Raw genomic sequence first — 11851 nt, forward strand, 5'->3', positions numbered from 1 at the left:
CATACAAAAATGTTTTTTTTAGAAAATATACCTTAGTATACATCTTCCATATTTCCAGTGCAATTTAATTATACTTTGATTGCACTAAAATTATGTTAAAATGCACTGATAATATATTTTAAGTAAATTTGTTTAGATTTCAGAATGTATTTGTAGAACCCTATAAATTCAATGTCAGTATACTTTTTTAGCATTTGGAAAATTCTACTTCTGATGTATTAAGTATATTTTAGGACAGGCGAAAGTACCAAGAAATACAAGAAGAGTGTACATTTAATTTATTTAAGCATGACTTTAACTCTCAGTATATTAAGTACAACTTCAGTGGTTTCATTTTAACACAACTTAAAGTATACTCATTTTAAGCATATAAAAAGTTAACTAAAGTATATGAAATATACTTTTAAAAATACTTATTTAAGTATATATTTTTGGATCCCAATTTACTACTTGTTTTTTATTTTTAGGAGGAATGACTCACCAGGTAGTACTATATATCATATCATAAAGCATGCTGTTGCTGTTGATACAATATTGGGCTATTGACCGGAACATTGACATAAGCCAGCAGACAGGGCGGTTCTCGGTCTTCATGAAGAAGGAGGCCTTTATCCAGACAGTTGGCAAACTTCACACTGAGATTCAACTCCTGGAATTCTGCGCAGATGCGCAGGTACAGATTGGTGCCCTCATGAGTGAGTATACATGACAATGGTTTTGCTAGTTGGTTATATTCTATATAGGCTGAATCTAGTATGTCAGCACAATACCCAATCCTTCCTTTTGCAGACCCAGACACAGGGAAGTATAAAGACCTTGGGATAAGGCACAGCCTTGACATGTGGCATGGTGCCAAGAACTTAGCAAAAAAGACTGTAGCAGTGAGCATAATTCATTACCTATGAGAATTTTTGCTTTGTGGAAAATAAATAAAAATGTAATGTTTGCTATCATGATCTCTTAAGGCTGCATAGGTCAAAGGTAATGGCATCCTCACCTGGTTGAAGCATGCAGTCAACCATTACTGGTGGTGCTGCAAGAAGGCAGAGACAACAGAAGAGTTTTTTTGTTAGTGTTTTTTTTTTTTTTTAATCTTTCATGTGCTTACACAGACTTGAGTTATATGCCCCCTGCCCCACAACCTTTCTCCTCTCAAACCCAGTCAGTCAAGGCAGACAGTCGTCCATCCTGAGTCTGGCTCTGCTGGAGGTTTCTTCCTGTTAAAAGGGAGTCATGGGAACTGTTGGCTTTCTCTGTATAATATTCTTTGGTCTCGACCTTACCCCATAACTTGAGATAAAATAGAATTGAATTGTTTGTATACTCAATTGCAATTAATGAAATACTTGTAAGTGTTGGGCCTGTCCTATTTTGTGGCTTTTAACAAATTATAATGTTGTTTTTTGTTGTTTTGTTTTTATGTAGTAGTTGTGCTTAAGTGTTTACAATGTAGGTCAATTGCTGAATTAATGCAGAGGAAACAATGCACTCAGTGATACACATGAACATAAAAAACAACAGTGTCATTTTTTTCTAATATTGTAAGGGACTTTGGATTGGAATCATCCACCATGTCTGTGGCAGTCACAGCTGGGCTGTTGGAACCTGCCATCATGGCCAACTGGAGGACTTCAGTCACAAGGAGTTTATCCAGGTAAACTCAGTGACGCACAAGACTCTCCCGAATATAGTTGAGAACAAGCAGTGGCTAAAGGATATGCACAAATACTTAAGGAATTTTGTGTTTGTACCTGTGTAAAACACTGAAATTGACAAATGAATATGTTAAAAATATGTGTTTTATTTCCTCATAGAGCTACTACTGAGCTACGTTTTGCATTCTGCTTGCTGCCTTGGATTACAACTTTCACCTGAACAGACTGCTGATGCTATCTAAAGATGGCAAAAAGATGGGAGTTTCACACAAATACAATTACAATTAAAATTCTAAGAATGCAGATTGCAGTGAGAAATAATATATCTGTATTTGCTGTTGGATGGATGTGACAAAAAGGGAACAACCACATGGCTTGCAAGGAAATTTCCTATAGTAGCCAAAAGTATTGAAGTGCTGTGTTTCAGAATCAAAAGGTTGTACAAAGAAAATGCCAGATGGTGGAGTGTGGGGATGCCAAAAATAAGGACCCAGCGCCCAGATGACCCCTAACGGCTTGGCCCACTCCCACCTATTCCCCTGCCACCTGTTGGTTAGCACAAGTCCAGATATGGGTCAGAGACTAAGTCTGAGTCTCTCTTATAACACTTACTGTATCTTCCAACATTTAAATTCAGTTCAATTTTATTTGTATAGCGCAAAATCATAATACACATTATCTCAAGGCATTTTACAGGGTAAGGCTGAGACCTTACTGTTATAGAGCAGGGGTCGGCAACCTTAAACACTCAAAGAGCCATTTGGACCCGTTTCCCACAGAAAAGAAAACACCGGGAACCACAAAACCCTTTTGACATCTAAAATGAAGATAACACTGCATATATCGTTTTTTACCTTTATTCTATGTATATAAAAAAAACTATATATATGTTGCATTTATGAAATAAATGAACTGCTACAGAGAAAATGAAATTTTATGTCTACATGCAACAAAAATATTTTGAACTCCGAAAAAAAAGACGCTGGGTTGAAGGTTACATTCAAATAAAGTACTCAATGTTTATTTGAGTCCTCCTCGTATTTATGAAATAAAAAGCCGAACTTAAATTATCCACCTGCAGTAAACCAAAAATGCAAACCAAAAATGTCTGCTTCTGTGTGCTGTCATCCTTTTATCGTGTGTACTGGAGCGTGCAGTCAGCTGTCAACCTGAATAAAAAAAGGACTCTTTCACTTAACAATGTAAAATATATATTTGCAAAATAATAGCCAATTACAATATTTATTTTACCTGGATTTTTGCTACTGAACCTCAGCACACAGTGTGTGCACATCAGGGCTGTAAGACGTCACCTTCATCTTCACACAGGATTGTAAGCTGTCGTCTGTGAGGTGTGAGCGATGTTTGTTGTCAATATAGTTCATGTTGGAGAAGACCTGCTCACATATGTATGTGGATCCGAAGATCGACAAGATTCCAAATGCATACTTTTTCATGTTCATATATAACGAACTAAAATAAAATAAATTTAAATTAAATATTCATTATTTATTTTCCAAAGTCACAGGGAGCCACAGCAGAGGGATGAAAGAGCCACATATGGCTCCAGAGCCGCGGGTTACCGACCCCTGTTATAGAGAAAAACCCAACAGTTCACACAAAGAGCAAGCGCTTGCCGACAGGGGAGAGGAAAAACTCCCTTTTAACAGGAAGAAACCTCCAACAGAACTGGGCTCAGGGTGGGCGGCTGTGTGCCTCGACCGGTTGGGTTTAAGAGGAGAAAGAGCAGGTGGGGGGAGGAGAGAGGAGAAAAGAAAGACAGAGAGAGAGGGCAGGAACAGCTGTATAGGTAATGGTGTTATCAATAATAATGACAGATAACACTTATAATAATTAATAGTAATGATGAGTAGTGGTACATCCTGCTGCTCCAGAAACAGAGATACCTGCAGAATGTGGACAGAGAGAGAGAGAGAGGAGAAGCACAAACTATGGGAGAAAAAAAAACAAAGTTAATGGCATAGAGTATTTGAGAGAGAGAGAGAGAGAGAGAGGGAGAGAGCCCAATGCATCATGGGAATCCCTCAGCAGTCTAGCTCTATAGCAACATAACTAAGGGATGGTTCAGGACATACCCGAGCCAGCCCTAACTATAAGTTTTATCAAAGAGGACAGTTTTAAGCCTGATCTTAAAGGTAGATCAGGGATCTAAAGGTCTGCCTCCTGAACCCACACTGGGCGCTGAGGAGCTTGATAGCTGAAGGCTCTGACCCCGTTCTGCTATTAGAAACTCTGGAAACCACAAGTAGACCAGAGCTGGAAATCTGACACCCTTATCTCCAAGGTTCCTCTGACTCTATTTTAAAAAAAAAACAACTTTATTCAAACTAAGTTACATCACAAATTTCTAATCATATAATTCCATCTTCAAACATGAACATAGTTGATGTGTTTAGTGCATAAATTCAGAATTTGATATATTTTGCAGTACAGAGTACATCTTAATCATGTTAGATCACATAACACATTGCAAGATGTATGTTCATGATGCTTGGTTATATTTTACAATACTTAGTACTTTTTAGTGAAAATGACTACAACACACCCACTGAAGAACTTGCTGAGAAACAACTCAGAATTGGTATGGTATGTAAAACATAAAATGATGCATGTATTGTGTAATTTGAGTATACTAATGTGTTGAGATGAGATAATCTAAACAAATAACATTAACAAAATTATAATTGATTATCACTGTCCAATTTTTGAAAATGCAAGTCAACTGTGATAGTAGTGATACGACAGCTGATGGACAAGCCCATTAACTTTTGGCATCTTCATCAAAAGATGTCAAACACTGGACAGCAACCCACCGGCACCCAAACCTGTACATGCACACCTACCTCCATTATGCACCACACTCTTTGCAGACTATAAAAATATTGTATTACACTTCAGAATTGCATATTCCACAGCTACTATTTTATAAGTGCTCTACTGTTTAGGTAAATCTAATTGTATATTTTTTTCTCTGTATATATTTACAAAATTACTTTTACAGATTCTTTCTATTGCACTGTTTTTATGCTGTTCTATGTCTTCAGTTCCTTTGTTTCCATTCATCATCTACAGGGTATATGTTTGCATTGCTGTATACAAATAAACTAGAAAGGGCTTATATTTATCTTGTCAATTTCCCTTGTGACTGTAGCTAAAAATAAACCGTCAGTTTATTGTATGAGGAGTATTTTGTAAGAGATAAAGAGTATTAGGAAAGGTAATTGATGTCAGCATAATTTTTCTGAAAGAATATTTTATTGATTTTAGAAACATTATACAGTCGTAGATTATTTACAAAAAAGGCTCCAGTAAATGGCTGAATTGTTAGGCTTTTGGTGTCCTGATGATGTATGTGGCCATAAATGTAGTGTGTGTAGGAAATGAAGGACTGCAACAAAAGTGCTTGTGTCCTGGAATAAAACCAGTATACTACCCCTGGGGATCAGGCCACTTGTCCCTGATCTGCCCTGCACAGCAGCTGGCCCACTGAACCATATTGTCAATGGATAAAGGATCAGTATGCAGCGTAGTGGTACTCCTGGTTGTCATCCCCAGGCTCCCTTGCTCTGCCAAGTAATGTGATGTCCTCCCTGAAGTTCCTGTGAATACGCAGAATCCCTGCATCCAGGCACTACAAGGAGAACAATGGCAGTCGGCTGATGCAAAGGGCTGGCTCCTGGTGACAGCACCTCTCCATGTCTGTCGGCATGTCTCTGCGGTTTCCACACACATGCTATGGTACTTCTTGAACCCCTGCAGATGGGGGAGCACCAAGCCGGTGCTGATGCATCATTAGGGCATCAAAAACCAGCCCTGGCTGCTGTTCAAAAAGACCTCTTCCAAGGTCCCTCCACTCCTCCAGGGTCATCTCTTGAAGAAGCCTCTGTAAAAGAACCAAATAAAGAATGAACCAAAACAGTAAGACAGCTAAGCAATGAAATTGTATACATTGTTATTATAAAAATATCAATAATAACTGCAATTAAAATAAGTAAGGTGAGGGAAAAAATTTGGTTTTAGTATGTATAAATTAATTGCAGGTCTGGTATGCAACTCCAATCCTTGATAGCCAGTAAAAGTTTTAGATCAAAAGTATTTATATTTATTGATACTCAACTTTAAAATAGTCCTCCCACATATACTTAAATAAAGTTTTTGAACCACAAAATGCCTAGATGATACTGAATACATCTCGAAGATGCAAGGCTACATTTGAGAAGAGCCAAATTTGATATCAGTTGTGGTTCTTTTGGCCTGAAGAAGACAACAGATAGTGGAGAGATTACCAATATTTTTTTGTGTATTCAATGGGTATTATCAGGTTAATCTTCAGTCTTGTATTACCCAAGCAAGATTCTGAAGCAGCAGACATGGTGAAGGGTGGTCCTGTGCACATGAATGGACTGTTGCTGTGCTATTGCATGGATAGTTTGCTGCATGGGGAGTCTGAGTCAACCTAAACCACACTTACTAATTTACAGTGGTATTAAAATTTAAAGCAAATATACAAGAGAGTTTGTCAGCAAACTGAAGGATGGTCACAACTTCACTCCTCACAAATACTCTTGCATTATTAAAAAAAAAAAAGTGATTATGGCTTATTTCAACATAAGTTTTTTTCCTTACTCTGTTCTATGCTTATGGTCATTAGGTTGGCCTTCTTCTCTCCTGGTGAAAGCATGGTGAGGGTGGTACTTGACTGAGCCATGGCCTGCTCAACGCTTTGCATCTCTGTTCTCACTGTGGTGCTCCTGAAGATCTGACAGATTTGCAGATGCAGTTCATTTTGAATATCAGTGGTTAAGAGTCCTCTCTGTGTTGATAATTACAACAGGTACTGTGCAATGATTCCTTTTTTTATCAGATGATATCAGATGATCAGATGATTTTATTATCTTTTTATTTATTTTTTTTTACATTACATTCTGCATGTTTTAGCATTCCATCCATCTTTTATGTCAGTCTGTGTTGTCACCAATACAAAAGTATAAGACAAATGTTTCAACAGCCTACATTCCTTCCTTGTAGCGGTTAAGTTTTTTTTTTTGCCTTTTGCTCATCTTTTAGGCTGCTAGTGCAGATTTTATTTCCTAATTTAGAAATGCTGTTTGAGCATCTCCCTCTGGAAGGAAATGAAAAGTCTTTTGCAATAGGTAAATTAACTAAAACGACCCAGTTCTGCTAAAAAGGCTGTTATGCGCTAAAATGATTTGAGGATTTCTCCTTTGACAGCAAGGATTCCAGGATGTTTACAGATTAGTGGGGGATCATTTTCTAAATGCATCTCTGTTCTCAAAGGCAGTAATAATCCAAGATGTTCTTTTGACGCCTTTTAGCGGTTTAAGTGGTGAGTAAGATTGTGCTGGATGTGTTTTTGTTCTGCTTCTCTTCTTGTTTTCCCTCTCACTAGACAGGATGCTTATTTGTTTTACTGTTTGCAGACCCACTACCGTGATTTCTGTATTTTTAATTATTGCAAAACAATTTTCAAAAGTTAGTATCTTTTCACACAAATGTTGCACAGATCTATATCAAACAATGCAGCTAGTTTCCTCTGATTACAAAGGGCTTTAAAATACAAAAATAATGTCATTTGCAAAATAGATTTGAGCTCTCCTTTCCCTTCATTGTTCCATATACTTATCCTCCATCAGGTGGAGTTGTAAGAACTTTGCTGATATTATGGAAAAAAATGAATGAAAAAATGAAAATTAGTTTTACTGTGTTGATTGACTATCATCAAGGGAACATTTTCATTTGCAAAACCGCTGACAAGTTGCAAATTTAAGTTTAAGAAACTGCTGGCATGGAGTCACTGTCTGACTGATCGAGCCTCAGGTCATTCCTCGCCTTGTCCTTGGCCTCATTTACTAGTCTACTGTGAAATTTGAGATTTTTCACTGTCAAGGGATTGCTATTCTGAGATCAGATGCACAGATAAATATCACTTACACTTGAGTATTGTTTTAATTGATGTCTGGTTTTAGCTTTAACTGGGCAAGCACTGCCTTGTTTCATCTGACAGCACGCCACTATTGTTTACCATATACATAAATGGCAGTGAATAACAGGATGTGTTGCTGATGCATACAGTAGGAGTTAGTTCCTCTATAGTCTGTATTTAGAAGAGTCTTAGACAGGGCCACCTCTTTCTTATTTTCCTGACCTGCTTTTTATTTTCAGTGTTAGTAACTCTGTACAACTCAGAGAGAGCACTTTGTTCATTTTTAATAAAAGACTTAAAGACTCTGGAGAGAAAAGACCAGGCTGGGGTATGCAGGGAAGTATTATTAGAGTTATTTATATTAGGCTGACTTGCAATTGGGCTGTCCCTGGCATACCTAGAAAAGGGGTGCAAGAGGAAAGTCTCAACTGTTTGATTAAGTGCCCACCTGAGGTTCAGGCAGGGGAGGGAATGCAACCCCATAGTAGGTTTAGCTCCAGCATTTCTTACACTTACTCTTTCTTAAACTGTGGAAAATTAGACTCCAGCTTCCCTCTGGAGAACTGGCTGGCATCCCTCTCAGTTAGACTGACTCCCCGCCTGATTGCAGAGGAGCCACGCTGCACGGCTGACTTGAAAATGGCCATAAGGCAGGGCTCATCAATAATGAAAAGATAATAGACAACCCAGCAGACTGGTTCTAAAACAAAAGCTCATGTCTTTGTGTGTGTTCGTCTACTTGTCTGTGACAACTATCTTGACATGTCGTTGATCCTTATTCTTTAACAACTGCTTTCAAAGTATATTTTATCATGAAAAGGACAGTTACATGCTTTTGCAACTTGAGTCTAATTTTGTATCTTAAGCCATCTGAACAGACTACAGTATGTGATGTACAATACAAGAGAAATAATTGCCTTTTTGGAACATTGAAGGAGGTAAAACTATTTTAGTAGACAGCAAGAATAAAATGATGAATGCTAAAAATGATCATATGTCCTCTTTTTGTAGTGACATGAAATGGTTGGAAGGATAAATAATCTGTAAACTGCAGTGTAAGACCAAACAGTAAAAGTGTGATAAAGAAACTGGGTTGTAATTACTCAAAAACAAAGAGAAAGTTAATTTGCATCATGAGTCATTTGTACTTATTTTTAATTTTAAGTTTACAGTGCCCAAACGCTTTAACTTATTTTAGGTTTTGAACTGAACAGTAGGTCTAAATAGTTACATCATGCGCGGACGTAAGGTTTGTGGCGCTTCATCATCATGGATGTATTACATCCATGTTCATCATATGTGAGGAAAATTCAGAGACTGCCATGTTGCCTGAGCCCGCCTCCCTGAAGAACTTGGACTTTTTTCACAGATTTTCAATGAATATGAGGTATTTTTCCTTTCACAATTCCTTTAAGACATTTTCAGGTTAAATGCTTGTGGCGTGCAGCAGTTTTCTGTAGTTGAAGATGTGATATTTAATGAAGACCAGAAATTTTCTTCTCTGTTCAGAAAGAGTCACTTGTGAAGCAATTAAGTGAAAATCAGTTCTGTTAAACATGTTTTGTTGTCTTGTGCTTTCCACCAAATAATAGAAACATATTAATAGTATGTGAGTGTAGTTATAATCACTAAATCCTATCTGTTATTTTCCTCACTTGACTCCAGTGATGAACTAATCTGTCATGACCAAAAAAATAACAGATAGGTTGCTGGATTAATAGAAAAAATAATTCATAATTGTTTTTTTTAAATGTCAGATGCAGCCCATGTTTAATGCAATACTTTGTTTTTAAACAGTTTGTTCAAGTTTAAACAGCAACACTGTTATTCAGCTGATACATTCTGTGTTGCTCCTGTTGGGATCTCAAGCCATGGGTTCTGAAAAAGAACAATGGAGAGGCCTGCATGCCCTCCAGAAGCCTGAGTCTCGAACCATGCCTCATGGTAAGAACAAAGGAGGGGACTACATTTCCCTCCAGGCTATGGAGCCAAAACCACCCCCACAATTCACACCTATGTGTAAATTGGAGTTTGAAAGGAAACTCAGCAACAGCATTGGCCGAGGCCAGGCATTCCCAGCAGGGATCCCCGGTGACGTCACTCAGGTAATAAAAGCGGCGCTGTGACCCTCCTCCTGCGCTTAATTCTCATGCACCAGTTACAGTAGAGAGCTACTCCAGCTCTCTCCGCGACTAGGCTGATCGTTGTGCAATCAGCTGATTTCACGTTCTGTGAGGACGAGCACCGACTTTGTTAAGGACAAAACAAAGTTCACCGTCCCTTATCTGTGATCTTCCTGCTGCCGCCGAGGAACTCATCAGTGTCATCGCCAGGAGAGCGAGACACGACCCGCCGAGCTCCCAGCCAAGGACCGAGCTGTGGAGACCCAGAGCGGACTTTCTGTTCTAACTCCGAAGGATCGGAGCAACTCACAGTAAGAGGCTGATGTCTGGGCAGAGACACAATTAGTGTAGCATGTTTTATTTTGCTATCTGACATATAAGTGCTGCACATCCTGTTGTTTTAGATCGTTCACTGTGATCAGCTTAATAAGCCAAATATCACTAGTTAAAGGACAATATCCGACCAGACGAACTCCAGTTCTCTGGCTCCGTTATTGTGTAGTGATGTTGTGGTGATTATTAACTGTGGTGGCGATCTCTTGTGGACTCTTTCCTCTCTTCACCTCTATTCTCCCTCTTTCCTCCCAATCACGCACCTCATCTACATCTCTCTCTCATTCAGGCCCTAGAGTGTGGTCGCGTCATACACGTAAAGCTCAAGGCTCCTCCCTTGTTCTCGTTGCTCACGCCCTTCACACGCTGCGGCCAGCCGCCATCTTGGCTCTAGCGAGTACCTCACTCTGCTGTCATCTTGGTTCCTACTGACACGTCACTCATGTGACCTCGTCACATCCTGTCTCTCTCTCTCTCTCTCTCACACACACACACACACACACGGTTGTACATATGTGTTTTGCCTTTGATCATCTAGTTAGTAACCAATGTTTGTTTTAGTTATAGTTGAATTATAATCGGTTTAATATTAAGTAATGTTATTTTGAATAATTATTACTCTTATTAATAAATCCTGTTATAATTTAACTCGTCGTTGTCTGTGATTATTGTGATTATATTTGTCATAACAGTTGGATTCACAACAGTCAGTGCTCGAATTTATCCTTCAACCAACCTTCTGAGATTGTATTTTGAGCCATCAATTTGGTCATTGGTCCCTGGTGACAGGGTGGTGCCCCGAGGTTACTACTTGTAGTAAACATCTATATATGTATTGGTGATTATCATTAATATTATAAGCCAATAACCAAATTGCTCCTACCTGTGCCCCAACACTCCTCACCTTTAACTTTTCAAAAGATAAAGTGTTCAATATAAATACATATTGTTATATTTGTTATATAATACCCTACCTCCAAACCAAATTTCTTTAGGGTGGATTTGTATCATGGGGTCATGGACAGTGCCATTTTTTGATGCTTATTAATTTGGTATCTAATGATTGTCAAGTGTTTCTCAGTTGTTTTTCAGGTTTTTGCAAATGTTCTAACATTACTGTTTTTCTTTCTTCCCCCTTTTAGGATGAAGCTGATGCTGCTGGCTGATGTGGAGAGTTTTCAGACTGGTATGGCGTTAATTGAAAAAATGTGAATGAGTGCACTACACATAAACAATCCAACAGCTTGGAAGTGCAAACTTTGTGCAGCTGTCTTTGACAAGATGACACAGGTGATGGAACACTATCGTGTACATCACAGCAATGTTTCCTCGGTCAGTGAATTGCCATGTCTTGTGTTTGCACATTTCAGTCAGTGAATGCTTTGAAAATATGCTTAACACGGTTACATTCACAGACAGTTTCGAATTGTGGAACTGAGGTGGAGTGTGTATCATTTGTCCTTTGTGTGGATTTAAGCAGCCCTTTAATCATAAAACCCTTTTTAGTCACTTAAGGGAACATTTAAAACAACATGAGATTGTTGTCCATTAAAAAATTGCCACTACCGTAGTAATGTGTATTCCTCCTTCAATGCCCACAAAAGTAGGAATCATCCAGATAATGATGTCCGATTTCCGATGTCCGATTTTAAGAAGGACATCATCTTGACAGTTCACCAATGCAGAGTCAAGTTGTCAAGTTGTCAACCATCACCACCAGGAATTTATATGTCGAATGAAGATCGGACATATTTCAAAGAAAATCAGTTTTTGTC

At 38.4% G+C, this 11851-nt stretch overlaps 1 long non-coding RNA gene across 1 annotated transcript; it reads left to right on the forward strand.

Annotated features, from left to right (window-relative positions):
• Positions 1–140: 140 nt before the first annotated feature.
• LOC139613713 (uncharacterized) lies at positions 141–3462 on the forward strand. The gene is made up of 3 exons (XR_011686811.1): positions 141–695; positions 1547–1654; positions 1815–3462. It is a non-coding gene; the product is annotated as an uncharacterized lncRNA (long non-coding RNA).
• The last annotated feature ends 8389 nt before the right edge of the window (positions 3463–11851 follow it).

Source organism: Trachinotus anak, unplaced genomic scaffold, assembly GCF_046630095.1.
Source record: "Trachinotus anak isolate AG129_WGS33_773 ecotype Australia unplaced genomic scaffold, CSIRO_AGI_Tana_v1 ptg000032l, whole genome shotgun sequence".
NCBI lineage: Eukaryota > Metazoa > Chordata > Actinopteri > Carangiformes > Carangidae > Trachinotus > Trachinotus anak.